Raw genomic sequence first — 26,079 nt, 5'->3', positions numbered from 1 at the left:
TCATACATAAAGTATGGTTCTTTCATACAAATTTGATACAGAAACATACTATAAAATATTGATGTACTGACAGCATTTAAAACGTAAAGGATTTTTATGTTTAAACCAGTGCTTTCAGTCAATATTTGTATTTTTTTTATTTTATTTTTTTTATTGTGATTAATCACATCATTTTTGTAGTTAATCACAATTAATTGCAGATTTTGAAAGTGCTGAAATGTGATATTTTATATAAACTTCTCCTGTCAAAATATATTTATTTTCATCTTAGGAAAGAAAACAAAACAAAATGTAACAATATAATGCTTTATTAACATTTTCCAAACAAAGCTTTCCACAATATAAAGACTGAAATGTACTAAAATAGCACCAATTCAAGTAACATTAAACATTTCTCAAAGTCTAATTGTGAGTTTCACTAACTGAAAGAACTAGTCCCCACATAGGTTGCATTTTCATTGCAATGGGCATTCAATCTCTTCAACTCTCATCCTCCACGATATTAATCTGCCAGTAGACTGTGGCTATTCGCTTTTCTACAGGAATCGTAAAGCTGCATTCATGATTCATGTCATGCCATCAACGCCAGCATCAGGTGCCACTTTGAACTCCACATGAAGACAAAAACATCTCATTCTGCGTTTTGGTGATAGTTAGACTTGGTGTGCTTCTGTGGTAATTAAAATGTGCCTTACATAGGCTGAACAATACTTGATTTCTATCACAAATCCCATCTGGGCTTGTTTTGTACATCAAATAGCATTAAGAGGTCCTTTCTCCATCATTTTATCATGGAAGCGCTGTTGTGTGTGTGTGTGTGCAGAGATTATTTTATTTATTTAGATAGCAGCCTCCACGACTCTATCATTGCAGAGAGTGTAACGGCCAACTAGCATGTTACAACAGTACCGCTAATAGAATGTCTATGGGACTGCCGCGTTATGCTATTTTATGCTAAGCTTGTAGGCTCCCCTTGGTAGAAGATTCAAAGTTCTGGACACCATTCACTTGCACTGTATGGACCTACAGGGCTGAGATATTCTTCTAAAAATCTCTGTTTGTATTTTGCAGAAGAAAGAAAGTCATACACACCTGGTATGGCATGAGGGTGAGTAAATGATGAGAGAATTTTCATTTTTGGGTGAACTATCCTTTTAACAGTTTAAATATGGAGAATATGTAGATATTGTACATTTTACTATCTATCCAAATGTACAACAGTGTAGGTGTAAACATTACATACCCATATCTACGAATACTAATGAGATCAACCTGGCCAAATATATGGACTTAAAAAATACAGACATTTCTAGAACACAGATTTATCCATGCATAGGCAGTACTGTATGTTTGCAGAGGCTCTACTCAAGGACATAAGATTTGTAAGGAAGTGATTCATTTTCAAAGAGTAGGTGATTTGAGGCAATATAAGTTATAGAACTTAAGTGGCTGCACTAGCTGTTAATCATGTCAAAAATAGGAACGGTGTGTCTGACAACTGAAGACGCATTGCACGCTGCATTGGGAACTTACAGTAAAGAAAGCTTTGTCAATTCTAATGGGAGTGATCTTGTTTAACATTACACAACAATCGGGTTAAGTGTAAAATTTGTACTCATTTTATCCAATTCAAGACATCTTGCAAGTGCTACATGAACCCAAATCAGACATCAACAGGGTGCGCCAAACCACATGAATATTCTGATGATGATCGCCAAGGCAAACAATATTATACAACACTTAAATACAGCTCCCAGATACAAAACTGTCCCAGAGGAGACACAGCGAAAGTGACTGAAAACGGCAGTTTGGTGTATTCAACATGAAAGCACAAACAGAACATCCACTATATGTGCTTGCAGCTTTAGACGCAGTGCACTCAATCACTATCCCCAGAAGGTGATGTGAGGAGGGTAGAGACGTAGATGTCTGAAGCCTGATGCTAGTTCTAATGATTATCTGTGACGTTCAAGCGTTATTTAGTTATTTGTCTCCAAATCCCAAGTCAAATCACTCTTTTGACCAGAAGTATCAAACAAAAATGCATCTTACACAGATGGCTGTCCTTACCAAGAGCTATGTCTTTTTATCATTCTCACCAGACAATCCACATTGCCCAGAGGACAAGTGAAAATAGTACACTCTGTCATATGTGCCTTCTCAACCTTTTGCTGGATAGTTACCAGAAGTGCCCAATTAAAGTTAACATTTTAGTGTCAAGAGAGAGTAATTACAGTAATCTGCATTGCATTATTATGACAGATGGAGACAGAAAACAAAGAAATAATTATTTAACAACATAAGGCATAAGAGCAGAGATAACAGTAGTGCTCAAAGCATGTAGACTTGCTTCAGTGAGTGACGACATGCATTAGATATCCATCAATTTAGCTTTAGCCAAAAAAGAGTCACAAACTATTTGAAGTCACTAGCTAAGAACTGTCAAGAGTATTATAACCTATTTATGTACACTGTAAAAAAAAATGGCAAAAGACTGTAAAAATTTGACAGTACATTTTTTTTAATTGGTTAATGAGTAGTTACTGTAAAATAAATGTTAAATTTTTTTTCTATATATTTAAAAAGACAATACATGTAGTTTTATGGTAAAATGTAGATGTAAAAAGTAAGATTTTCCTGTATAATTAACGGTTCAAATTTATATTATGTTTAACAAGAGAGTACATGTACTTTTTACGGTAAATTATTGTTAAAATTACGGTAAAAAACAGTAATCGGGCGTTCCCAGAATTCACTGCATGACCATTACGTTTCATTATACTTTATGGGAATAGTTATGTTCCCTATCTGTCACTCACTCGACGTTATGTCGATGTAGACATACTAGGGGTCGCTCTTGGGAGCCCCAAACACCTCTGATCTTTGAGAAAGGGCCAATGGGAATTGGCGAGTGGAATTTGCATGCCCCTCCCTCGGACATACGGGTATAAAAGGAGCTGGCTCGCAACCACTCATTCAGATATTTTCTTTGGAGCCGAGCGGTGTTGAGCAGCAAGTTCCACTGCCGTTCCATTCACCTCACACACGAGAAGCGTTTGCTGTTGGATATATGGTACATTTCAGCGGCTACTCCCCCTGGGCACTTCGACAGCTGAAAGAGTATATATTCTTCTAAAAGAGTGCGCACTGACGGAGAGTGTCTTTTTAAAGATGCCTTTCCGTCTGTGTGTAGTTCCTGGATGCGGTCGCTATCTCTCTGCCTCTGACGGCCATGATCGCTGTCTCAATTGTCTGGGCCATAGTCATGTTGAGGCAGCGTTCATGGATGGTTCATGTTCTCACTGCGAGAACATGACCATGGCAACATTGCGGTCACGGCTTTCCTTCTTCTGGGGGAAAGCCCCTCCAGCCGCTTCCCGCCCCGATCCTTCTACCTACGGGTACGAGGCCGGGTCGGTTGGCGCTGGGGGCAATTTGGGGACCCCAATGGGAGTGGTTCCGCCGAGTAATCCACCACGGACCTCCCATTCCCCAGTACGCTTGTTTGCCCCGGTCGAGTTCTGGGCTGAGCTCGTCTCAGGGTGAGTTTAATGTCTCGTTCGGGGCTTGATAGCAGGATAAGCTCTCGATCGCAGTATCGGAAAGCGGATTGGCGCAGTCAGATGCTGAGGACTTGACTGGGTTCCCACCTTCGGTGTGGTTGCCCAGTCTGAGGCTGACGTGGAGCTGACTGCCACACTTGCCTGGGCTGCCGCGAATGTCAGGCTGGAGTGGAACCCTCCACCCTGCCCTGAGCCCTCACGGTTTGATGATTGGATCCTGGGTTCGGAGCGCCGCTCACGGCCGCACCCTGCCCTGGTTCCATTCTTCTCGGAGGTGCACGAGGAACTCACAAAGTCGTGGCAGGCACTTTTTACTGCCCAGACCCGACTTCTGGGTTCCCCTGCTCTCTCACTACCCTCGACGGTGGGGCGGCCAGGGGGTATACAGAGATTCCTCAGGTGGATAAGGCAGTTGCGGTGCACTTGTGCCCGCAAAACGCCGCCACCTGGTGGAATTGCCTGAGACTCCCGTCCAGGGCCTGTAAGTCTACGTCATCCCTGGCGGCCAAGGTTAACAGTGTCGCTGGATGGGCCGCCTCCACATGCATGGCCCTCCTGCAAGTACACCAGGCCAAGGCATTGAAAGAGCTGCACGTGGGTAGTGCTGACCCCGAAGTGATGCAGGAGCTGCGCTCGGCGACTGTTCTCGCCCTCTGGATGATGAAGGTCACGGCGTGGGCACTAGGGCAGGCGATGTCCACCTTGGTAGTCCAGGAGCGGCACCTTTGGCTTAATCTGGTTGAGATGAAGGATGCCGACAAGGTCTGCTTCCTCGATGCTCCCATCTCCCAGATCAGCCTATTCAGCGACACCGCTGAGGACTTTGCCCAGCAGTTCTCAGCGGTGAAGAAGCAGACAGAGGCCATCCAACACATCCTGCCCCAGCATGGTTCAAGGTCCCGCACCCCGTCTGCTCGCTGCCGAGTGCGTCCCCCTGTGGCTGCAACTCAGGCGGCTCTGCCGCAGCCTGGGCCAACCGCTCGACCCCAGCGTAGAGCCCTCCGCAGGAAGCTGATGCCCCCCCGTCTCACGATCCGGCACTAAGAGCCCCAGGAAGGCCTCCAAGTGCCCCTGACATGGACAACCCAGGGAGGTAGAGGTCCGCTGGAACCCCAGTGCTGGTATACAGACCGCTCCATCCCCCGGTGGAGGGCCGGGAGGAGAATCCTTTGTTCCCTTTTGTTTTGATTTCGCCCACATTTTCAAAAAAAGAGCAGTTTCCTCACTCCCTGGGTCATACACCCGGTGTTTACGGCCGTTGTTGTCATGATGGCCATACACTGAACACTCGCGGCCGGGGTGCTACGAACACGGGCCCCCCGCCTACGCGCACCCGGCCACGGCACACACACACCCACGGCCAGGCAGTTGTGATGAGCCGCGAGGGTGCTCAGCCTCCTCCCCCTTGCTGACCGGTCCTATGGTGGGTATGTGGAGCAAGGTAAGTGCTTTGATGTTTCCCTCAGCACAGCCACAAGCTCGGGATGTGAGGCTTCTCGATGTGGCGGTTCCTGTTCCTCCCCACCACGAGGCCCCACTCACAGGTACGTCAAATGCAATCATCCCCTTGGTGCCCTCGCTCGGAGTTTGGAGGTGTGGCTTGCGCTCTCCAACTCATCGCGATGGTTGGCCAGGACATTCCGACTCGGCTATGCGATTCAGTTTGCCCGACACCCGCCCACGTTCAGCACCATCCTTTTCACCTCAGTGAGGGGCTAGAACACCGCTCTCCTACGTGCGGAGATCACGACCCTTCTGCAAAAGAAAGGCGGTGGGTTGCGGCCAATCTTGGACCTGCGAGTGCTGAACCGAGCCCTGCACAGACTCCCTTTCAAGATGCTGACTCAGAAGCACATTATGTCATGCGTTCGGCATCAAGTTTGGTTCGCGACGGTAGACCCGAAGGACGCGTACTTCCATGTCTCCGTTTTACCTCGGCACAGACCCTTTCTGCGGTTCGCTTTTGAGGGCCGGACGTATCAGTACAAGGTCCTCCCCTTCGATCTGTCCATGTCACCTCGCGTCTTTACGAAGTCGCAGAGGCAGCCCTTGCCATGCTAAGGGAAGTGGGCGTTCAATTATTTCGATGACTGGCTGATTCTAGCTCACAGTTGAGACCTGTTGTGTGTGCACAGGGACCTGGTGCTCAGGCACCTCAGCCAGTTGGGGCTTTGGGTCAACTGGGAAAAGAGCAAGCTCTCCCCGGTTCAGAGCATCTCTTTTCTCGGGATGGAGTTAGACTCGGTCTCTATGATAGTGTGCCTCTCAGACGAGTACACGCAGTCGGTGCTGAACTGCCTGAAGTCATTCAGGTGGAGAACAGCGGTCCCACTGAAACAGTTTCAGAGGCTCCTCGGGCATATGCCGTCCTCGGCGGTGGTCACGCCACTCGGGTTGATGCATAAGAGACCGCTCCAGCACACGCTTCAGATTTGAGTCCTGAGATGGGCATGGCACCACAGCACACATCATGTGGCCATCATGCCGATCTGCTGCCGCATGTTCAGCCCTTGGTCAGACCTTGTATACAGGGGTCCCCTTACAGCAAGTGTCCAGGCATGTCACTGTTACGACAGATGCCTCCAAGTTATGCTGGGGCGCTGTGTGCAATCAGCATACAGCCACAGACTCCTGGACAGGGCCACGACTGCGTTGGCATATCAACTGCCTTGAGTTGCTGGCGGTATTGCTGGCCCATCGGAGGCTTTGGCCGTTGATCCAGGGCAAGCATGTGTTGGTCCGGACAAGACAACATAGCGACAGTAGCATATATTAACCTCCAAGGTGGTTTACGCTTGCATTGCATGTCGCAACACGCCCGCCGTCTCCTCCTCTGGAATCAGCAGTGACTGAAGTCATTGCGGGCCACTCACATCCCGGGCGACATAAACCGTACAGCGGACGCGCTGTCACGGCAGGTGATGCTCAGGGGAGAGTGGAGACTCCACCCTCAGGTGGTCCAGCTGATTTGGAGTCGATTCGGCAAAGCACAGGTAGATCTGTTTGCTTCCCGGGAATCCTCCCACTGTCCACTCTGGTACTCTCTGACTGAGACTCCCCTCGGCACAGATGCGCTGGCACACAGCTGGCCCCAGGGGCTGCGCAAGTATGCGTTCCCTCAGTGAGCCTGCTTGCACAGACCTTGTGCAAGGTCAGGGGGGACGAGGAACAGGTCATCCTGGTGGTACCGTACTGGCCCACTCAGACTCGGTTCTCGGAACTCATGCTCTTTGTGACAGCCCCTCCCTGGTGAGTTCCCCTGAGGGAGGATCTCCTCTCTCAGGGACGGGGCACCATCCGGCACCCGTGACCAGACCTTTGGAATCTCCATGTCTGGCCCCTGGATGGGACATGGAAGACCTAAGTCGCCTACCACCGGCAGTGGTAGACACGATCACTCAGGTTCCTCTATGAGGTGCCTGTATGCCTTGAAGTGGCATTTTTTTGCAAATTGGTGTTCTTCCCAAGGCGAAGACCCCCAGAGATGTGCAGTCGGGTCGGTGCTTTCCTTCCTGCAGGAGAGGCTGGAGGGGCGGCTGTCCCCCTCCACCTTGAAGGTGTATGTGGCTGCTATAGCGGCGCACCATGACGCGGTGGACGGTAAGTCCCTGGGGGAGCACGACCTGATCATCAGGTTCCATAGAGGCAATAGGAGGTTGAAACTTCCTAGGCCACACCTCATTCCCTTGTGGGATCTCTCCATGGTCCTGCTGGTCTTGTGAAGAGCCCCATTTGAGCCCCTAGAGTCAGTTGAGCTAAAGGCTCTCTCATTGAAGACTGCTCTCCTGACTGTGCTCACGTACATCAAGAGGGTTGGGGACCTGCAGGCGTTTTCTGTCAGCGACACCTGCCTGGAGTTCGGTCTGGAGTACTCTCACATGGTCTTGAGACCCCGACCGGGCTATGTGCCCAAGGTTCCCATGACCCCTTTTATGGATCAGGTGGTGAGCCTGCAAGCGCTGCCCCGGGAGGAGGCAGACCCAGCCTTGTCATTGCTGTGTCTGGTGCGTGCTTTGCGCATCTACTTGGACCGCACGCAGAACTTTAGATGCTCTGAGCAGCTCTTTGTCTGCTTTGGTGGACAGCGGAAAGGAAACGCTGTCTCCAAACAGAGGCTTGCCCACTGGATTGTGGATGCCATCGCTTTGGCATACCAGGCCCAGGGCGTGCCCTCCCCAGGTACAAGCGGGTAAGTGTTCGTGCAGCTGGCTGAGTGTACCACCTGCGCATAGCGCCTTTCCCCTCCCTAAGGGGAAGACGTGTGCTTTTTTCCCCCATGCGAGTTCACGAGACGGTGAACCCTGGATGTTCTTCCTTCATAGAACGGGCCCAGTACATGTGCTAGTATGCCCTGTACTGGGGTAAGTGCTTCACTTGTGCTGTTTACCTGTGGTAACCATGGTAAACACGTATTTTCCACGGTACAGTTTCCCTGAGAGCAAATCCATGTCTCCCTTTGGCAGGGTCGTCCCCTGCCTCCAGTTGCCGTGCTGTAGAGTTCCTCCCCTCCAGGTAGGACCTACCACGGGGCTTCTTCCACATGAGGCTGGTAGCCTATGTGACGTATTCACCACATGTTAACCTCCCCTATGGGCAGGATGTGGTCTCTGCTGTGTCTTTTCCTCCTGGGGAAAGAACATCTTCCCCAACGCAAGTACATATGGCCCCATCTGAAATAATTTCACTCTGTGGGAAGAATAAAAAAGTGAAAAGGCCTCGGCTGGCGCGGCCTGTTCCCATTGTAGATACGTCTTATTTTTTATATCAGTTATGTACTTTGGGGTGTTCTGTGTTATATTTTATGTAGTTTAGTTAATGTTTATTGCATAATTTTAATTTCACATGTGTTACCCTGATGGTGTTTAGTGCTTGTGTGAGTTAACTGAGCACTGTCTCTACACGTTTTTCAGTCATTGCTCCTAGAAGGGCCACTGTTGAAGAACTTTAAGTCATCTTGTGCCCTTTGGTAATTACTACGGTGATTAACAATACATTATAAAGTGAAAAGCAGATTTTTACAGTTTTGGTAGGTTAATATATTAAGTTTATCATTTAATAATATAAACTACGGTACTGCACTGTAAAATGCACCATAAAAACTAAAGTTTTAAACTGTAATTTTTTTACATAATTATTCTGGCAACCACAGCTGCCATTTTTTTTTTTTTTGGTAAAAACAACAGGATTTTTTTTACAGTGTACAACAAAGGCCCCAGGCTGTATGCCTTGAATACAGTTCAGCAAGACAAAGAGAAAGAGAAATGTGAAAAAGAAAGAGGTTAAAGGAGAGGGATGGAGATGGTGTAGCTTAGTGATTAAAGGTAACCACTGGCTGGTAACCAGAAGGTGGCAGGTCCAAATCCCTTCAAGGGGGAATCCATGAGCTATCATCATTGTGACCTTGCACAAAGCAATTAACCCTTAAACGTAAAGATGCCAGGTGGATTGACCCTGTGCTAGTCCTGCTGACAAGACCAGCATGTGTTGTGTTTTGGATGCTGGTCCCCAACATGTTGCTGTACTAATGTCTCCACCAGGCTTTTTAACTAACTTAACCAGCAAATTTAGTTGGTGAACAGCTTAGCTATGCTTGACCACCAGCTAGACCAGCCCCAAACCAGCACTAATTGGCATTCCACCAGAATGGAAATTCATGTTGGTCTCACATGGTCCTTTAAGGACGGAAATGTACTGTAAGTTGCTTTGAATAAAAGTTGCAGCTTTTATCAAAATGGAATAAGGCAAGGCGATATGCTACAGACTCAAAAATAAATTCTTGTGGCCTGGATTTCATCAACAAAATAAAGTCAATAGGACATGGTAAGCACACCCTGACTGTAAATTTGTAGAGGAAAACAAATTTTAATGTAATTAAAGAAAATGATAAAGTCAGAGAATTACTCTCAGAGTAGAAAATGACTCCTTGGTGTGTTATCAATTATATATTCTGCATTTCAGGGAAAGTCATTCTGGAATAAGCCACACAAGTAAAACTTTCCGAAATGCTTTTCAGATCATTTACAATTATTGTATGGCTTTATGAGCGAATGTTTCTAACAATAGGAAAGACTTCATTTTTGCACCCTCTGTAGAAGACTGTATTGGAAAGCTTACTGTAGATTTGCAGATAGCACATATCAAGGACTGTTTGACCTCAAAGGAGCATCTACAACTTCAGGGGAGAGTGTAGGATCCGTGATCAGTCCAGTTCAGATGAAAGAAAATGCACCTTAATTTTCAGAGGTAAATTTGGGGAGTGTAAGTAGTGGAAATCAGATGCACCATATGCCAGGCTTGTGGCAAGACCCTTTGCTGAGAGACCTGCAAATCGTTGTTCAATCCTAGAACAAATTTCACTGTATTCCAGAGAGGAAGACAAAGGAGAATCATGTCACAAAAATAGATTTACTTGTCCATGTGACATTTTCCTCTGCGCAAATACTTCTGCCATGAGCAAATAGCACGCTTTCTCTCTAACACTAACCAGCGGAGTGACCAAAATAATGAGCTGACCATACTGTTATTTATGCTCAAGTTTCTGGTATTACAAACTCAACAAAGAGGAAACTATGAGGCAAATTCACTAAATTTGAAGACACTTTGGGCACAATACTTCAGTGCAAAAACATGCCTTATTTACAAACCACCCACAATACAGTTTAACCAGGCCCTAAACATGCAGAAATAGCACTGCACCATGAGTATTTAAATCGTTGTCATTGTTTTCAGCACAAACATGCCTCTTTTCTTTGTAAAGTAAGCTCATTATACAATGCATTGTGCCTTATTCACAAAACTGCTCTTTGCCAGGCACAATTAGCATTGCTCTATTGCCGCCCACAAAAAGCAGCCGGTAAACAGATTTTTTTTTAAAATCATGACAAAATTCATCAAATTATGAAAAAATTATGGAGAACAGCACTATAACCATGCATATATCCAGACACAAGGTATAGACAAGCGCACTTTTGGCATTTTCAAGAGCTGATTCAGGTCCCTGGATCGTACACATCCTCCACAACGTAGCACTTAGAAAGTACCTCGAGGCCCATGAGCTAACCATTTCTGTGGGGGCCCCTGCCAGTCATCAACAGGTGGGGGGCGGAAGTATTTTTCTATGAACATGCGATACACAGACGGCTTTCATGGTTGCGCACCGTCTCAGTGTTTACATCAGTGTCTCCCGCTGAGTGCATTCAAATGTGTTCCTCCCCCGAATAATTGGGAATAATGGGGTGGTGGACACCGCAAAAGGGCTCCTGGGCTTCAGCCCGTGTAAGCCTGTGTGTTAATGCACAGACCCTGCAAGAATGGTAATTGAGCCATGCAAATTGCATAAAGCACAGTGTGTTTGTGCCATTAGCTGATATGCATTATTTCTTTAGTGAATCGGTGACCTAAAATAACACAGACAGCACATGCAAATAAACAATGCTATCATCAGGTGCAATTCATAGTAATCTTTTAAAATTCATTTTCATTCTCAAGCAATATCTAAAAAATGTTTTTTCAAAAATGTAATATTTCAGTGCCATTATAACATTGGAAAAACATGAAATAAAGAACAGAATAAAAACAGCAAATAGTCAAATTATGTATATGTAGTCAATGAAGCTAAATTGATAGTGAACACTGACATGCTGAAAGCAGCATGGGAGAAATTAAATGTGGTAACTTTACTCAATGAACTCCAGATCACTGTACACTGCACACGCTACTCTTTTCTTTGTTTATTTTACATAGCATCGGTCAGTGTGTAAGTGTTAAAGAAATATTATTTCTGAAACATTCTCCCTAGCTGTTCTTCAATCCTATATCTACACCAGGTGTCAGCAACTTACGGCATGCTCTAATGCTGGCACGTGGATGGGTAATCACTGGCACGTAAGCAACAGCAAGAGAGGAGTAGGCTATTTTATTTATGTGAAATCCCTTTGCACCTGCATGGCAGTTTTCATCTTGATCATTTCATGTCAAAAGGCTGAACCCTGATTTACACAAACATGTAACTATTTATATGGATATTACTGTGAGAACAGACTACCTTCTATCTCGTTGTGGGGATTGTTATTTGAAGGTTCTGATTCACCTTGCTCGAGGAAGACACTTTAATAGGCAGCATGGTCATTATCTCACAGTTCTCTTTTTCAGTTGCTCTTTTGGCTTCTGCCAAGTCTGTCTTTTTTTATTTTTATTTCAAAAGCAATAAATACAATTTATGTCCAAATTTATTTTATTGCTGTATGTGTGACATGATAACAGTGAAAGGCATAGGGCAAGTTTGTAGTGATTAGATTCAGCCCAGAAAATTCTAGAATATACAGAGGAATCTTTACGCAGCAGCTCCCTAATCTTTTAATTTTCCAGTTGAAGAGAATTAAACATTCAATATCAGCATCTAAAAGCAACCTAAACAGACACTCAGTTTTTGCAAGTCATGAAATAGATTTAGAAGAGAAAGTGGTGTGTGAAGGATTGTATGTGTCCCAGTGTGAAAACGTCTTGGTTACTGATGAAGGTCCTGCCTCAGGGGAATGCACCAGGGAGGCGCTACTGCCAGGAGCATCAGATCCGAGAACCAAGTCTGGTTGGGCCAGTAGAGGCGCAACAAACAGGACTTGCTGCTCATCCTCCCTGACTTTACACAGAGTCTGTGCAATGAGGCTCACCGAAGGAGACCCATACCCCCCGAGGCCAGCTGTGTGCCAAGGCATCCATGCCGAGGGGGGCCTCGGACAGGGAGTACCAAAAGGGGCAGTGAGAGGACTCTCAGGAGGCGAACAGGTCTACCTGCACCTCCCCGAATCTCTCCAAAACCAGCATTACCTGGCATGAAAGCGTGTCCGCTGCATGGTTGAGGACGCCCGGAAGGTGAGTGGCTTGCAGAGACTTCAACGTATGCTGACTCCAAAAGAGGAGGCGGCAGGCAAGTTGCGATATGCGACGTGAGCTAACACCGCCTTGGTGGTTTATGTACGCTACGGTCGCTGTGTTGTCAGTCTGGACCAACACATGCTTGCCCTGAATCAACGGCCAAAGCCTCCTCAGGACCATCATCACCACCAGCAAGGGGACGCAGGAGAACGGCTCTGGCGAGAAGCAGACAGGGCGCGGGACTTCTGAGGCCTGGAAGCGGCTGAGTTGTGCCGCTGCAAGATGTGGTCTGCTTTCTCACCATCGAGATGGGCGAAAACCTTGACGGTGTTGCCAAAAAGCCCCCCTTGGGAGATGGACGCATCGAGAAAGCGGACTTCCTCGGCATCACGTATCTCCGCAAGGTTGAGCCACAAGTGCCGTTCTTGGACCACAAGAGTGGACATTGTCCAGCCCAGGGCGTGCGCATGACTTTTAAGGTGAGGTCAGTCGCAGTACGCAGTTCCTGCATCAGCCCTGGGTCGGTCCTACCCTCGTGCAGGTCTTTTAGCACCTTGGCCTGGTGGACTTGCAGGATGGCCATGCCGTGCAGGGCAGAAGCGGCTTGACCTGCGGCCTTGTAAGCCTTCGTCATTAATGAGGAAGAGAACTTACAGGCCTTGGAAAGGAGCCTTTGTCAGTCGCGGCAGGTGGCTGCGCCCTGTGGGCATAAATGCACCGCTACAGCGTGCTCTACCTGGGGGAGCTCGACATATCCTTTAACCGTTCTGTTGTCAAGGGTAGTCAGGGTGGACGAGCCCACGAAGCGTGTACGGACAGAAAAATATGCCTTCCATGACTTCGTTAGCTCCTTGTGCACTTCTGGGAAGAAAGCCACCTGGGCGGGGTACGGCTGTGAGTCACACTCCAAGCCCAGAAGCCAATTATCCATCAGCGAATGCTCAGGGCAGGGTGGAGGGTTCCACTTAGCCCGATGTGGCATCTCAGTGTCTGCCTCATCCTGTGCTCTACCGCCCGTGGGCGGGAGCTCAGAAGGTTCATCCACTTCCGATACCAGAAGCCCACCTTCCGATTCTGCAACCATAAGCTCATCCTCGTTGCGCGCCGCGAACAATACATTAAATCCGCCCTGAGGCAGACCGCCTGTATCGCTCGACAGCTCTTCCAGATAGAACGAGCGTGCTGGGAGATGGGAGGTCCGTGGGGCTGAGCCGGTGGAAACGCTCCCATGAAACATCCAGATTGCCTGCGGTGCTTGCCGACCCGGCCGGCTGAGCATCAGCCCAGGGCGGACCAGGTTGGGAGCAGCCGCAGTGGCTCCTTGCTTCATAAAGAAGTGAGCCGTGACCGCAACGTTCTGATATTGAACGTTCCCACAATGAGAACATGTCCCTTCCATGAAAGCTGCCTCAGTGTGCTGGGGCCCAAGCACTCGAGGCAGATTTCATGGCTGTCCAGAGGGGAGAGATAACGGCCACATCCAGTAGCACAAACGCAGAAGGACATCTTTAAAAAGACGCCAAGCGTTTGCGCAAGCTCTTTTAGAAGGAAATATACTCTTTTGAATATACTCTTTTAGCACCCGCGGACTCAGCTGCCGAAGCGCCCAGGGGAACACAACACTCGACCGTGCGAGGGTGTCCACTAATATGCACCGTAAAATCCAGCAGCATAAGTAAAAGGTGAAAGGACGTACACAAGCATGCATTCTGTTCCGAAGAAATACATGAATGAGTGGTGCATGCCATCTCCTTTTATACCCGTATGTCCGGGGCGGAGAGTGGCATGCAAATTCCACTTGCCAGTTCTCATTGGCCTTTTCTATTTTAAGCAAAGGTGATTGGGGCTCTCAAGATCGAACCCCTAGTGTCAGTACATCGACACAACGTCGAGTGAGTGACAGACAGGGAACATTTCTTTTAGAACTGTAGAGCTGAGGCTGCCTAATGCGTGAAGATTAGTTAAGTTATTAGTTATTTTCACTGTTGCTTCAAGCTTTTCCTCTACTTTAATTAAATGTCTCTCACTGAGTCATTGCGTCTGTAGCTCTCTTCTTACATTAATGCAGAAGAGAGTCAACTATGGAGTGGTGAGGTGGGTTCAGGGCTACAGCAAAAAATGCTGGTGTCATGCGATATTCAGTTCCCCACATTTAAATACAGTCAATCACTTACCATGTAGTCTGTAATTGAACATGTTGCTATATTTACGTGAAGGTCGCAGAAAATGTTAGCTTCGTAGGATAATTGATTAGCATGCCAACCATACAGAATGCATGATGGAAAAATTAGCAGGCTAATCGGTTAGCATGGTAACTAAAAAAAAAACACAAAAATAAACGTCTACTTTGACCATTTGTTGCTTTGGTTATATCATGTGTTATGTCAAGCATAGCTGATGTATTTTCATGAGTAAGACTACATAAATCTTCAAGCAACTTTGTAGGATTTCCAATTGGGCACCGAAAATAGAATTCCCAAACCAACCTTTGGGGTCCAAGGGGGACAGGATTCCATGGGGGAACACTGATTGCCCCAAAAACACAGGGGCTGTCTTCACCCCTGTGTGGACTGAATGATTATTTAACACATACAAAGATGAGTTGTAGAGTAAGTAACTAACATATACAGCAGAATTTTTTTTAGAATTCAAAGTATCCACTGTGGATGAGATGCATACTGTATCAGAGAGCTATCAGTACGAAGTAGCTGTTTTATAATGTGTGTACAGCAATAAAGTATGGCATTTAATGTGTTATTAAAATCATTTAAAAGGGTGACCTGCTCATTTAAAGCTATTGAGGGAGGGTCTGCTACAAGCCCCAGTGCGGCTGCCCTGCTGCCACTGAGAAGAGGCTGACATTATCAAAATTCTGTTTGATGCAGGTCTGGTAAAGCTGCTCTGAGGGGAGGACAGGCCAGCCAAATAATGTAAATCCTGTTTCATCTTCAAGTGTTTCTTGAATTAAGTCAACCCTTGCTGTGCTTTGAGTCAGTATTTTTGCTCCAGGTGCTGATGTTTCTCTGTAGCTCTCTTATTGTGGAAAGTCCAATTCATTCTAGTGAACTGCTTTGTTTGGACGGTTCATGAACAGATTCAAATCACTGTGCCAGAAAAATATGGCTTGAAATAAATTACATCACTGGATATTTATATAGTTAAAAGGTATTTCCCCCTTACATAGCTTCAATGTACAGTAATTAGCTACTACTTGTTACTAGCTTTTAGTATAACAAGATATTTTTCAAAAAAAGTAGCTTGACTGTAGAATGTAGCTTGGGAAGCTACAGTTTCAAAGTAGCTTCCCCAATAGTGTGCTAAAAATCCCTTTGGCCTGACTACCTATAGAAACACCTCAACGAAATAAACTGTTTTTTTTACATTTACTATGTTCATATTTTGTGTTACTGTATAAACATACAATTATTGATTTAAAGTAATCAAAGAAAGCTATGAAAAATCTGTTTGGAGATTGACTTCTCCAGGTCTGTTAGGCTAGCTCCCTGTCAGCAGCCAAAAAATAACCATGTTGCATCAAAACATATCAACAGAAAATCCAAATAGACATAACTCATTTGTCTTCTCTCTTAATGTGCACCTGTTCTTGATGAGCCCATCTTGTCCTATTGGCTACTAGCTATCACCTGGGTGCTCCCTGAAAGCTGATGGGGGCATTTTAATCATAGTCAGGTCTCAACTGACTGCTCTGTTGAAGCAAATCTGAGTGATCAGCCTCTATGCAAGATCAAATTCTGTTTTTCCCTGTCCAATTCAGTGAGCATCTGACAAGTCTGATTTGCCACAGCTCCCAGGTACGTTTGATTTTGTGTGTATGTGTGTGTGTCTCAGGTGAAGGTGATGAATACACTCTCAGAGGATTGAAAGCATTTTGAAAAATGTCACAGGAAGTCACACTGTTTGGTAGAATCAGTATTATAAAAGTAATTACAGAAATTTTCACTTTAACTAAAGGACTCTTTTGGGTTCAACAATGGATTATCGTCTTATCAGTTCATCATTCATCTCAGTCCAGAAACTTGCATTCATCTGCTGAGGGTTTAAAAACTAAAAGTGCAGCAAGATGATATAAAGTGAGTAACTTCCTAAAACTGCATTCATAGTGACATCCATATACTTTTGAAATTGCTGCGGAAATGTATTGAAATTGTATCATTACCATCAAACAATAGATTGTCTCATATTAAATTCATGTCATATTATATACATTAAATTAAGAAATCACAGATGTATGTTTAGTTAAGCTCTGGAGGTGTTTTTACAGATTTTCTGTTTCAGTGGCAAACCCAAAGTCTGTGAGTAAAACAAATAGGATGGTTGTATCCACTTTCTGAGAGCTTTCCAATAACATATGACACATGGCTATTTGATGAGTTTGATGTTTTTACTGTTTGCGATAATATGAACATTGCATATTTTTCTTTAGATCTCCTAGCTTTCAGTGATACCTATTTTGTGTTGGTCAAGACTGTAGTTATTAATATTTTGACCATTTCTTTTTTTTCTCCCGAACACGCCAGCAGGCCCATCCGAGCATAAAGGGCTATACTATTAAATACTTTTGGGCATTGTCTGCAGTATGGCATGCTATACTCAATCTAAAACAAATTTTAAAAAGCATTTTACTAATTATTTTATAATTAGTATCCATGCAGTTTTTATGACCATAATAATTGAGAGACTACATGGAATATTTGTGCTAATTTATTTGTCATACAGCAGGACCATTAAAATGAAGTCAAAAAGGTGATTAAAATGATGAAAAACTCAAGGGAGATAAGCAGTCATAGCATATACACTTTCCCTTATAAATTCATCATAAAGAAAATGTTTATGGACATGTTATATACATTGTTATATACATTGAATTTAAAATATTTTATATTTTGTTGCACCAAACATATATGTCAGGTTCTGACTATAACACACTTCCTCTCCGGGGATTGTCACCGTGTCGTGGTGGAGAGGCTTGTGTGGTCCTGAGATCCCGAGAGCAATGCCGCCTGGAGCTATGCTCCTGGTAGGGCCACCCATGGCGGTAAGGTTGAGGGGGAGGTCCCTGACAAAGAGCAATCTAACCAAGACCTCAATGGTGGAACAGGCGGAGGATGATGGCTGGCTTTAGGGGAGCATCACAATGGCTGGGAAGGCAGATGAAGGCTGCAGCAGAAAAGGGCCCCCAGTCGTCTTGGACTCCATGCCACTGGAACCCGACCTGGATCTGTCAAGGACCGTGTGGTGGCTGTCCATGCACCAGTCTCCCCATGTTAAACAAAATCACACACAGGTGTCCTCTTTAAAGGGAATCCACCCTAACATCCCGGTTTAAGTCCTATGGTGACCAGCAAGTGGCGACGGGGGCAGGATTGTGAGATCCGGAAGCCCCTAGTCATGAAATGGCACATTAGGTGGTGGGTGCTAGATTCAGTTGCTGGGCTCTTGGAACGAGGCTGAAAGAGCCCTTCAGCAGCTGCACCCACGACTGAGCAGCCCTCTTTAGGATCCACTCTGCTCACCCCACCTGGGGAAGGGGCTAGAAAATGTGCCCTAAAAATAGCCTGCCTCAAACCTCCCGACTGGATTACCGCAATGTAACCTGCAAGGCCAAAAGGGTGGCTCACTCCAGAGCCAAGGCGGATGTCCAGAGACGGGTGAGGGAGCTAAAGAACTCTTGGTGGACAGAAAAGGCTCTGGAAATCCAGACACTGGCAGACTCGGGTGACACCAGAGACTTTTTCAGTGCTACCAAGGCCATCTATGGTCCAAGCTACCGTGGCCTAAATTCCCTGTGCTCAAAGGACAGGCAGGAGCTGCTGAAGGACAATGAGTCCATTGATGCCTGATGGAAGGAGCACTTCCAAGAACTCAACCATAACAGCACAACTGAAACTGACAGAGCCACATCAGAGAAGACATGGGTGAACCTCCAACTGTAACAGAGGTTCAAGATGCCATCAGGAGCCTAAAGAACAACAAGGCTGCTGGTCCAGATGGGATCCCAGCTGAGATCTTAAAAGAAGGTGGAGCTCCTGTACCACATCTATGCCCTACTCCTCAAGGCCTGGGAAAAAGAAGAACTTCCCTCAGAGCTCAGGGATGCTCTAATAGTGACCATATTCAAGAAGGGGGACAAGGCTGAATGTGGAAATTACACGGGCATCTCGCTTCTGTCAACAACAGGCAAAGTCCTAGCTCGTGTCCTCGCAAACTGACTGCTACCACTGTCTGAGGAAGTACTCCCAGAATCATAGAGTGGCTTCTGCCCATACTGAGGTACAGCAGACATGATAGTCACAGCATGCCAACTACAGGAAAAATGCAGTGAACAAATGCAGCCTTTGTACATGGCCTTCATAGACCTGACAAAGTCCTTTGACACGGTAGACCGCCAGGGTCTGTGAAGCATACTATCAAGCTACAGCTGCCATGACAAGTACATCAGAATACTGAGGCTTCTACATGACGGCATGTCAGTCACAGTGCTCAGCAACAGCGGCTCTGAGTCCGAGCCTTTCACTGTGGAAACAGGGGTCAAACAGGGATGCATCATCACACCCACCCTGTTTGCCATCTTCATTGCTGCCATACTCCACCTCATTGGCAAAGAGCTGCCACAGGGGATCCCAATCCTGTACAGAACTGATGGCAGACTCTTCAACCTTAACAGGTTTAAGGCCAAGAACAAAGTCAGCAACACCACCATCACGGAGCTTCAGTACGCAGATGGCAACGTCATCGCAGTGCACACCGCAGAAGACCTCCAGGGCATCCTGAATGCCTTTGCCGAGGCATACAGAGCCCTGGGCCTAGCCTGAAACATTAAGAAGACCCAGGTCCTACATCAACCTTCACCCAACAGCCATCTACCCAGCCCACCATAAAAGTGGACAACACCACTCTTGAAAATGTGGACCACTTCCCCTACCTCGGCAGCCTTCTTTCCTCAAAAGCTGACATCAACTCTGATGTCAATCATCGCCTGAGTTGTGCCAGTGGAGCCTATGCCAGACTCAGGAAAAGAGTCTTCGAAGACTGAAACCTAAAGGCCCAAACAAAACTCCTGGTCTACAGAGCTGCTGTCCTTCCCACCCTTCTGTATGGAGCCGAGTCATGGACCAACAACAGCAGGCACCTGAGAGCCCTGGAACAACACCACCAAAGATCCTTATGAAAGATTCTGAGGATCAGCTGGGAGGACAGACGCACCAACATCAGCATTTTGGAGGAAGCCAACATGACCAGCATCACCACCACAATAATGCAGTACCAACTCTGATGGACAGGCCATGTAATCCACATGTCCAACACACGTCTCCCCAAACAGATCAGAGCCACTGGCAGGCAAAAGAAACGTTACAAGGACAATATCAAAACCATTCTGAAGAAATTCTACATCACATCGAGCAACTGGGAACACATTGCACTGAACAGGCACTCCTGGAAGAAATCCGTGCAGAAAGGAGCTGCACATCATGAAATAGAACTCCACCGTGCCTCAGAGACAAAGCGACAGCTTCGCAAGGAGAAAGAAAAAATGGTTCAACTACCACCAACCACTACCACTCTCCCCTGCCCACACTGCACCAAAGTATGTGGGTCACAGATCGGCCTCTACAGCCTTCTGAAGACCCACAAGTACACGATCCAATGGAGAGGACAGTCATACCTCGAGTGACCACCGATGATGATAACACACTATATTGACAAACTCGTTCTATTGTGCCAAAACTGTGCAATAAAGAAAAAATTATTATTTCAAAAAAAGATGGAAAGAGTGTGAGAAAAAACAAGCTGTCAGGTAGATCCATTTGTTAACAGCTCAATTTCAGTGGCTTAGATAAATAAATTTGGGTGCACCCTAGTGTTTAAAATGTCACTCGAAATAAGCATTTGATATTTCTGAAATCCCAATCTCCCCTAAATCTCCCAATGAATATTGAATTGTATCCTATTTTTTCATCCCAAATTCTGCATTCTAATCTTGCAAACATACAACATCTATGCACTGTTTGGCATGAGATCCCATGTGTGAAATTATTCTGTGGTCACTGAATATGATCTGCAGAAATGGAATTAAAAACATCAGAGATGCAGCGGATGGGCGGAGGGAAGAATATACAGCAGTACGGCGAAGTTTTCTCACTCATTTGGTTTCTAAAGGGATCAATGCCATCTCTTATTAGCAGCTCTATGCAATCAAGAGATAGTAAAAGAAGCTTATCAACAAATGACAGCAACACATACGAGCTGCAACCAGAGTCACAGTTTTGCAGAAGCCATACTCAAGATGACAAGCATGGAAGATGATCTCTTTGGCAGTCTAGAACTGGTGGGCAGTGGTGATGCTTTCTTTATGCTCTGGATTTTTACAAGGACACAATATGACAAATCTCTTTTACTTCATTATCAGTGGTTAAAATAAGAAACCTTGACTTAGTTATATTAGAACTGTTAGATAAACAAAATCTTTTCAGAGGCTCACTGTTGTGGCCTAACCAAATAAAAATGGAAATTAATTAATAGATCTGTGGGGAACAGAAGCTGGCTGGATCCTACAGTGCTCATCTAAGTTAACAAACTATTGACATTCTGATATTTAAAGCCTTTGTTTATGAAAAGTGTTACTTAGGTAAAAATGTAAGGGGAAAAAAATTAGACAGGGATGAAGAGAGTATTACATTATTTAAATGAGGTCATGCACAGCATAACTATCCAAAACAACATTAGCTGAATAATAGACTTTAATTCCACAGAGTTCATTTTATCCCCAGTGAAATGCGTGCTCAACTCTAATTTGAGATTCAACGAGAGCAATAAACAGGTGGTCGGACAATTGCATTTCACCCTTCGAACAAGCTGAGCCATTTCACCACAACATATTAAAATCCTGCATCCATTCAGTCACTGCTCAGGTTGAAGGTAATTAAAGGCAAACTCCATTTTCTCACAACCCCCCTCATTCTGACCCAAGCTCGAGCTGACATATTATAGGATAGCGCTCCCAAGGAGTAGGGTTCACACAGGTTAATGGGAACCTGAGGCTGGTGAAGCTAACACACTAACACATAGAGCACTAAAGGGTTCGTAGCTTTGTTCGCGTGTCAGCCACCAGTCTCTAATTACAGCAATAACCTTAAACAAACGCCACCATAAAAGTTCAGCCTCATAATCCGCCCATGCACGAGCTAGCATGAGATCATACATAAACACCTAATGTTTCATCAGGGCAGGAACAGAAATCCATTGGCCAGGGTGTTGCTAATGGGTTTGCAGTGTATTAGGTCTTTCTTACTCGTTCTGAAGGCTATTAGCAATGGATTAATTGGACTGGAGACCCATTTTCCTCTTCAAAAATCACATTTTCAAAATTTCATGAAAATTATTACTGTGTACATAATGGCCTTAATTACACTTCAAAGGGAGAAAAAATGTGAAATATGATGTGTAGCCGATTAATAATAAGACCCAATTCTAATTAAAATCCTTGACATTGCTCGAGTATCAAGCAACAAAGTAACAACTGATTTCAGCATAAAAGTAATGTACTCAAAAAAGGGAAAGCTTCCCCTCGGATATGGATTTTTGGTCTTTTGTATCACATCCTAAGACCGTAACTACACATAACCTGATCTAGCTTGCAACCACAGAATTAAATAGGTCTGAATCAAACTCATCTGTTCTGTTCACACCTTTTAAAAACAGTCAAGGAGAGTGAAATATGAGATATAACTGCACTGTTTTACATTAGTTGTTGTTCTCTTGAACTCTCAAGACCAAGAAATTAATGGAGTTCCCTATCTGTCACTCACTCGTTGTGTCGATGTAGTGACACTAGGGGTCACTCTTGGGAGCCCGAGACACCTCTGGTCTTTGATAAAAGGCCAATGAAAATTGGCGAGTGGTATTTGCATGCCACTCCCCCGGACATACGGGTATAAAAGGAGCTTGTATGCAACCACTCATTCAGATTTTCTCTTCGGAACCGAATGATTATGCTCACTGAGCTGAATTCCCAGGACTGTTCATTCACCTCTGCTGGATCTGACGACGCATTTAAGCAGCTTCTCCCTCCTCTGCACTGGTGCACTGCAGTGAATGCCCCTGGGCGCTTCGGCAGAAATAAAAAGAGTATATTTTTCTAAAAGAGTATATTTCTCTAAAAGAGCAGCACACACGGAATGTCTTTTTAAAGTCACGTCTTTTTAAAGATGCCTTTCCTTTGTGTGTTATTCCTGGTTGCGCTCGTTATCTCTCGCCTTCTGACAGTCACGATCACTGTCTTTCGTATCTGGGCACTGCTCACGCTGAGAGAGCGTTCGTGGATGGGTCATGTCATCATTGCGAGAACATGTCCATGGCAACGATGCGGTCGCGGCTTACCTTCGTAAGAAAGCAAGCCACCCCAGAGGCTCACCGCCTCGGTTCTTCTACCCACGGGTATGAGGCCAGCGCGGCTAGCACTTGGGGCAATTTGGGGACCCCAATGGGACCGCCTCCACCGGGTATCCCCCCGCGGACCTCTCGTTCCCCAGCATGCTTGTCTGCCCTGATCGGGCTTCCAGATGAGTCCACCGGCTCGTCTCATGGCGAGTTCGACCTCTTATTTAGAGCCCGCGAAAGTGATGAGCTCTCGAGCGCAGCATCGGAGAGCGGGCTTGTCCAGTTGGACGTGGAAGCCTCAGCTGGGCTCCTCCCTTCGGGTGCGGTCGCCCAGTCACAGGCTGATGCGGAGATGACGACATGCATTCCCGGGAATCTGCAAGCGTTGGGCTAGAGTGGAACCCTCCGCTCTACCCTGAACCCTCGCGGCTCGATGATTGGTTCCTGGGCTCATGGCGCCACTCAAAGCCAAGCCCCGCTCCTGTTCTTTTCTGCATGAAGAGCTGACAAGGTCATGGGAGGCACTTTTTACTGCCCGGTTCCGATCTTACAGCTTCCCTGCCCTCACTCTCGATGGTGGGGCGGCCAAGGGCTATTCGGCAATCCCCCCGGTGGATAAAGGTGCTCGCGGTGCACCTATGCCCGCAGAGCGCCACCACCTGGCGCGGGTGCCCAAAGCTCCCGTCCAAGGCCTGTAGGTTTACTTAGTCTCTGACGGCCAAGGCCTATGGTGCCGCTGGACAAGCCACCTCCGCCCTGCACGCCATGGCTCTCCTGCAAGTCTGCCAAGGTACTAAAGGAACTGCACGGGGGTAGTTCTGCCCCGGGATTGATGCAGGAGCTACGCTCTGCGACCGACCTCGCTCTCCGGGCGACGAAGGTCACGGCGGGGTCTCTTGGGTAGGTGATGTCCACCTTGGTGGTCCAGGAGCACCACCTTTGGCTCAAACTGGTCGATATGGGAGAGGCCAACAAGGCACGGTTCCTTGTTGCCCCCATTTCCCAAGTTGGCCAGTCCGGTGACACCGAGGACTTTGCCCAGCAGTTCTCAACGGTGAAGCAGCAGATGGAGGTTATCCAGCACATCCTGCCCCGGTGCAGCTCAAGATCCCGCACCCCGTCTGCTCGTCGCCAAGGGCGTCCCCCTGTGGTGATTGCACCGGCTCCGCCGCAGCCCGCCCCTGCGGCCCGGCCCTGGTGTGGAGCCCACCGCAGGAAGCAGACGCCACCTGTCTTGCGGCCACCAAGAACCCGCGAAAGGCTTCGAAGTGCCCCTGAGATGGGCAATGACAAAACCCACTGCTCTTGAGCTGGTAAGCAGACCACTCCATCCCCCTGTTGAGGGCCGGGAGGAGAATCTTTTGTTACCTTTGCATTTAATTGCGCTGCATGCCCAAGTGGCTGCAGTACCCAAGAGTTCAGCAAGAGCAGTTTCCTTGTTCCCTGGGTCACGTATCCGGTGTGCACGGCCATCATCACGACCACCGTCCACCACTCTATTTGGCAGTTTGGACAGACAACATGGCAACGGTAGCATATGTCAACCGCCAAGGCGGTCTGTGATATCATTGTATGTCACAACTCACCTGCCGTCTCCTCCTCTGGAGTTAGCAGCACCTCAAGTCACTGCGAGCCACTCACATTGCAGCGGACACGATGTCATGGCAGGTTACCCTCAGGGGAGAGTGGAGACTCCACTCTCAGGTGGTCCAGCTGATCTGGAGTCAATTCGGACGGGCACAGGTAGACCTGTTCACCTCCTAGGAATCCTCCCACTGCCCGCTCTGGTACGCCCTGACTGAGGCACCTCTCGGCATAGACGTGCAGGCACACAGCTGGCCCCCTGGCCTGCGCAAATGCATTTCCCCCAGTGAGCCTACTTGCACAGACTCTGTGCAAGGTCAGGGAGGACGAGGAGCGGGTCGTCCTGGTAACACCCTACTGGCTCACCCAGACGTGGTTCTCGGACCTCATGCTCCTCGTGGCAGCCCCCCTCCCCCCGGCGAAATCCCCTGAGGAAGGACCTTCTTTCTCAGGGACGGGACACCATCTGGCACCTGCGACCAGACCTCTGGAATCTCCATGTCTGGCCCTTGGACAGGGCGTGGAAGACCTAAGCGGTCTACCACCCACAGTGGTAGACACGATCACTCAGGCTAGGGCCCCCTCTACGAGGCGCCTGTATACCTTTAAGTGGCGTCTGTTCGCTAAGTGGTGTTCTTCCCGATGGGAAGACCCCAGAGATGCGCAGTCGGATTGGTGCTTTCCTTCCTGCAGGAGAGGTTGGAAGGGTGGCTGTCCCCTTCCACCTTGAAGGTGTACATTGCTGCTATAGCAGCACACCATGACATAGTGGACGGTAAGTCCTTAGGAAAGCACAACCTGATCATCAGGTTCCTGAGAGGCGCCAGGAGGCTGAACCCCCCAGCCTTGTCATTGCTGTGTCCGGTGCGCGCTTTACGCATCTATTTGGATCGTACGCAGAGCTTTATGATCTCTGAGCAGCTCTTTGTCTGCTTTGGTGCACAGCGGAAAGGAAGCGCTGTCTCCAAGCAGAGGATCGCCCACTGGCTCATTGACGCCATAGCTATGGCATATCACGCCCAGGACGTGCCACCCCCGGTAGGGCTACGAGCCATTCTACCAGGGGTGTAGCGGCCTCCTGGGCCCTGACCAGGGGTGCCTCTCTAACAGACATTTGCAGAGCAGTGGGCTGGGCAACACCCAACACCTTGCAAGGTTCTACAACCTCTGGATGGAACCGGTTTCGTCCCAGGTAGTGGCACGCAATACAAGCGGATAAGCCCGGGATAGTCGGCCGGGTGTATCGCTTGCACATAGTGCCTTTCACCTCCTCTGAGCTGAAGACATGCGCCATTAATTCCCAGTAGTGTTCACAAACTATGTTCCCTGGTTGACTTCCTCCAAGCCCTGTGGCAGTCGAGTTTTCGGAGAGACTCGCTGCCGGCCCAGTACACGTGCTAACTAAGAGCCCTGTTCTGGGGTAGGTGCTCCGCATGTGGCGGTTCCCTGTAAGGTAACCCCATGCGATGTATATCTTCCGCTAATTCATTTCCCTGTTGGCAAACTGCATCTTCCTTGGGCAGACCCCCCTCTGCCACAGTCTCCATGTTTGTAGTAACTCCTCCCCCGTTGGGTAGGATCTACCATGAGAATTCTCCACATGATCGGCAAGACCATGTGACGTATTTTCCACTTAAATATTCCCCCCTCTCTCTGGGCG

At 47.1% G+C, this 26,079-nt stretch overlaps 1 protein-coding gene across 1 annotated transcript in view; it reads right to left on the bottom strand.

The window, feature by feature from the left end:
- LOC127431520 (contactin-associated protein-like 2) overlaps positions 1-26,079 on the bottom strand; it is a 588,401-nt gene that overhangs the window by 387,999 nt on the left and 174,323 nt on the right. The window lies entirely within an intron of this gene.

The sequence above is a fragment of the Myxocyprinus asiaticus genome, chromosome 41 (assembly GCF_019703515.2).
Source record: "Myxocyprinus asiaticus isolate MX2 ecotype Aquarium Trade chromosome 41, UBuf_Myxa_2, whole genome shotgun sequence".
Lineage (NCBI taxonomy): Eukaryota > Metazoa > Chordata > Actinopteri > Cypriniformes > Catostomidae > Myxocyprinus > Myxocyprinus asiaticus.
This window is presented reverse-complemented; position numbering and strand designations above follow the sequence as displayed.